This window comes from Pteropus vampyrus, unplaced genomic scaffold (assembly GCF_000151845.1).
Source record: "Pteropus vampyrus isolate Shadow unplaced genomic scaffold, Pvam_2.0 Scaffold31, whole genome shotgun sequence".
NCBI lineage: Eukaryota > Metazoa > Chordata > Mammalia > Chiroptera > Pteropodidae > Pteropus > Pteropus vampyrus.
Window position 1 is genome coordinate 1,586,316 of NW_011888812.1, and position 5,283 is coordinate 1,591,598.

The following is a 5,283-nucleotide window of genomic DNA, read 5'->3' on the forward strand; positions in this document are numbered from 1 at the left end:
TTGGTATCTAAGTGCTCCCTGCTTTCCAAGAGCTTCCCTGGCTCTTTAGCTTGAATGGCACAAGCCACCGGGATCAGTTCAGAAGGGCTAGTCCAGTCTCTACCTGTCTCCCAGATTCTCCTTGAGGCCATGGATAGTCGTATGAGTGTCATAGCTAGGGGTGGTTTTCCACCCCTTCTAGACATTCCTAACCAATAAGTTGATATAGGAGATTGCTTTCTATTGCATGTTAAAATTAAATAGAATCTTTCCCTTTATTATTGTTGCAGTCTTTCACTTGGATATATCTCTGTGTTCTCGAGATAAGAATAGGAGAGGTCTAGGGCTTCCATTCCTTAGATGCACTTCTCCTGCAATATTGCCTGAAGTTTATGGGATAGGATATATTCTCTGTCATTTGAAAGAACGACATAATTCCAGAAGCACAACTTGACTACACTCCATTTTCTACCAGATGACCTGGGCTACGCCATTAAACTGGGCCTTGCTTGTAAAAGTAAGGGGCCAGCATTTCATTATTTTGCAAAGCTTAACAGAGCAAAGCTGAGAGCTTTGCAAAGCTGAGAGCTTAAGATGGAATTTTCCCTACAATCTCAAATCTCTCCTGGCTCTTGAGGGCTTCTTTTAAATGAGCACTGGGTGAAAATAAAATGGAACAAAAGACACCTTCTTATCCATTTATTTTTTGCAGATTCTACCCTGCAAAATAGATTTCTTCAGCAAAACCTCTCAAAAGGTTTTACATCGAGACCATGACATCATGAATCAATTTCATGGCCAACGTTCATTAAATTCTAGTACAGGAGTAAGAGAAAGGAAAACTCTGACTTCTCTAGAAGAGTAAAACGTACTTACGAATAAGAATAACATGGTCCACTCACTTTTATGTCATAAGCATGCCTTTTATAAATCACTTTGAGTTTTCAAAGACTAGTTCATTGTTCATGCCCATACAATGACAATTGCTACTTTGATTTTTCACAGCACACCCTTCCTCTGATTTTTGTATATTTATTGATGGACCAGTAATAATGACGAAAGCATGATACGTATACTGCCCAGTTGAAGCACTTATTAGAAAAGTTAAAAAATTATTATTAAAAATTTAAAAGAAATGGACCCAGCAGTCTGATTTAAAGGAGCGGGAATCTGGGAGGGACAGGGCTGTGATTATCTGGCTGTCTGGGTGATTTAGAAGCACAGGGTTAAAGGTTTATGAGGTGGCTGAAGTTTTACGCTCATCTTATTTTTTTCTAAAAGAAAAAACTACCTGAATTCCTATCACGTGCAAGTCTCCTTTTGAAGAAAGTTTAAATTCTCATAGGAGGTGTGTGCTCCACATATTTCAAACTAAATAAGATATCATGAAGTGTTAGCTCTTCAAAAGCCGAGAACTACTCCTGGACTTCCAAGTAAAGAGAGGAGAGTGAACATACATCCGTTCCCTCACACAAGCCTCTAAAAGGACAGTAGAGAGGTATTTCAAACAGACAAAAATCTGGAAAGTAACAGTTCATAGATAACCAACCGAGTAAATTTGGGAAAATTAAATCCTAACCCAGCAGTGGGGAAAGTTGAGAAGCAAACAGATTTGTGCAGCAGAACTCTTCAAAGGCTCAGGAACGGGGAGCATCAGCTATCTCCAGATATGGTAGAGAAGGCAGTGCAAAATTAAGAAGATGGGTTTAAAACCTATTTGAGACGTAATTTGAACCCAAGATCTCCTTCCCATCTCTAAATGGCTGAGTCACTGTTCTTTCCCAATTCCAGCAAATGACCAGAAGTTTGTTCTCTAAACAGGCTAAAATAAAGACTCTCTGACCGAAGGGCAACAAGGCACATGCAGCGGACATTGAAAATACCGTACTGAAAAGCGAAACCATGCATAAGGAATGTTGAGACTGCCTAGCCTTCTCCCCAGCCTTGGCTTCCAGAACGTTGACAGCCAAGCATGCAAAGTGTCTTCCAGGCAGAAGTTCAGTCTTTCTGGGGAACCTGATAAGCCTGAGAGAAAACCCTAAAAATACTAGCACGATAAGTCCCCAAGGAAATGACCCAGCAAAATAATCTACAGTGAGTATCATATCTCAAGCCTCACCAGGACCACACAAGGCTCTTAGCTTTCTGTGGCTCACTATTACACATGAGAAGAAGAGACGATTCACAGAGAAAAGAACTTTTAATAATAATAATAAAAAAAAGATCATTAATGACCTCAGTAAGGTAAGAAGAGATAATATATCTAGGAAACAAGAATGCAATGCTAAGATAAAAAAGGAACATTCAGAGAACACCTTAGAAAAAGGGGAGCTCTTTAAAATTCAAAGATGAAACTACCTATTTAAAAATAAACTCAATAGAAGGTCTGGAAAATAAAGCTGAAATATTCAGAAAATAGAGTGAATAAAAAGCAACAGAAACAGAGGAGAAAAGATAAGTAGAGAATTATTGTAGAAAAATCTAACATGCAAATAATAGGAGTTGCAGAAAGAGAAAACTAGAGAAAATGAAAAGAAAGAAATTATCTAAGAAATGAATTTTTAAAAATTTCCCAGAATCGAAAAACATGAATATCTACACTAAAAGAAGCAAGTGAGTGCTTAACACAGTGAATGAAAACAGACCCACACTAAAGCACATCATTTAAAAAAAATATAACAATTGAGGCAAAGAGATTATTCTATAAGCTTCTAGATTTAAAAAAAAAAAAAAGATAATGTAGAAAATCAAGAATCAGAATAGAATCAGACTTCTCAACAGCCACATAGAAGACCCTGAAACAGTGCCTTAGAAATTCTGAGGGAACTGTTTTCAAGCTAGAACCTTAACTTGGCTAAACCACAAATTAAGTGAAAGGGTAGAATGAAGACACTTGAAATATGCATTGACTCCAAACCTATTCATCTATTCTCAGAAGACTCCCAAAGGATGTACTCCATCAAAACAAGGGCGTTACCAAGAAAAGGGAAGGCAGGAGATTCAGAAAGCAAAATAAAGGAGATTCCTAAAATGATGATGAAGAGACATCCCGAGATGACAGCTGTACAGCAAATCTAGGGAACAATTTGTCCAAATGGAGACACTGACTAATAAATGAAACAATAAACGCCTTGGCTTTATCAACCTCTAATTAAAAAGAAAATTACATTTTGGTTATTTCAGTTTGGTTATTATTTCAGGTGATGCATTTAAAACACACACACACACATACACACACATGCACGCATGCACACACTCACACACACTCCAAAATGCATTAGCTTAAAACAACACGCATTTATTATTTCTCATGAATCCAGCCATTGACTGGTACATCTGCTGATCTGGGCAGGGCTCAGTTGAGCATGACTGGACTCAGGCAAGTGGCTGTGGTTAACAGATCAGCTAGAATCTATGATGCCTTCATCTAGGATGGCTGGGATGACTGGAGTCTCTTACTGTGTGTCCCTCACGTGCCTCCAGGTTCTTAGTCCAGGCCTGGCAGGGATCTGAGTAACAGCAGATGCTCACAAGGCTTCTTGAGGCATAGACCTAGAACTGTCACTCTATCGTTACACCTTATACTGTTGGCCAAGAGCAGCCCAGACTTAAAGGACGGGAAATATATCCTACATTTTAATGGGAGACACTGCAAAGTCATACTGCAAAACGTGTGGCTACAAGGAGGCCATGGATCAGAGCATTAGTGCAATCAATTTATAACAGATGTGTTGAAAGATTCTTGTTGAAAGGCACCTCGCATGTTTATGCTTAAGATATATATACACCATTTGCATAGGATATACACATCATTTTGAGAATAGCATTAATTAATTTCATAAATGCCATGTTTATCGGAAAAGGAACAATCAGGACCTCGTGTAAATATATGTTCTGGAAATTACATGGTATAGTAGAAAGAGCCTGAGCGTTGAAATCAGACAAACCTGGATTTTAATACTGATGCTACCACTGAACTGTGCGACCATGCTCACTCATCTTAAATACTAGTTTCCTCATCTGTAGAAGAGGGACAATAAAACCTTCATAGGTTTGCTATCAGCATTAAATGAGGTAATAAGTACACGGCAGTGCCTGGCATATTATCAGGTCCTCAAAAACATTAATTCCTATCTGAATATTAATTTATCTTCCCCATATACACAGTAGGTACTAACCTTCTCCCTTCACTATCACCTCCAACTTCCTAAACTCTAACCAGCTTTGAAGTGTGTGTTGCTATTCACGTAGGATGCCTGGAATCAGAATATTTCAGTATCCATGCTCCTTGTGAGGGAAGCCCTTTGATAGTAAAAGAAAAGCTTTTTGCTTTCAAAACAAGACTGAAGAGCAGAGAGTCCAGGAAGCAGATTAGCTGGCATCCCTTGATGAAATCTTGGCCATTCAAGCTGTGGTTGTGGATTACCCAAAGCTGGGGCTCCACCATGCTTTGATCATAACCTCAAGGAGGTTGTCCCACTCCACCTCTACCTGGGCTGAGCCATATTCTTCTCAGTGCCCCTTCTTTACCTTGTCCACATGTCACTGAGGCAGGTCTTACTCTGCTATTTCATTAATTTGCCTATGGGCTTGTCTCTTCCAGGAGACAAGTGCGCCTCTTGAGGGCAGGATTTAGTTCTGTATCTCCAATGCACACGAAGGCCAAGATCAATAATAGCCTCAAAAGTTACCATCTACTGAGTGTGTATGGATGCCTGCATTTACACATCTTGGAGACTTTCCCCCTTGGAGGAAAGAAGAATTTTTATCCCATTTTTAATAGGTGAGGCACCTGCGAAGAAGTTTATCATGGTCCCCAAGTTACATAAGTGCAAAGTGGTGGAACCCAGAGTGGTGCTTCTCTCCAAAGTCTCAGGCTTAATGTGCTTTATTGTCTATTGTCAAAAGTTTATTTAAGCAAATTTGTTAAAGTTAAGAGCTGTCTCCAAATACTACAAAGCAGGTCAACATGACCTTGCTCTCTGCGCCTGTTGAGGCCAAATGAGGCTTCTAGAAACCACAGGAAGGGTTTGGAGATGAGTAAGTGAGGACACACTAACCAGTTAAGCCATATTGGTGACAGAATTAATTTAGGAAACTATAAACAACAACATAGATGCTGTGTTTATTGGAAAGAGAAGGAGCAGGCTATGTGTAAATATAATTTTTGCTATGATGCCCTGAGCAAAGGGTCATGGGAACAGGAAGTCTGGCTAAACCATACTTCTTTTCCAATAACCCGCACCCCAATCTCCAGCCCCATTCCTTGCCTGTTTTGACATCTGACCTTCAACACCAGTAGTT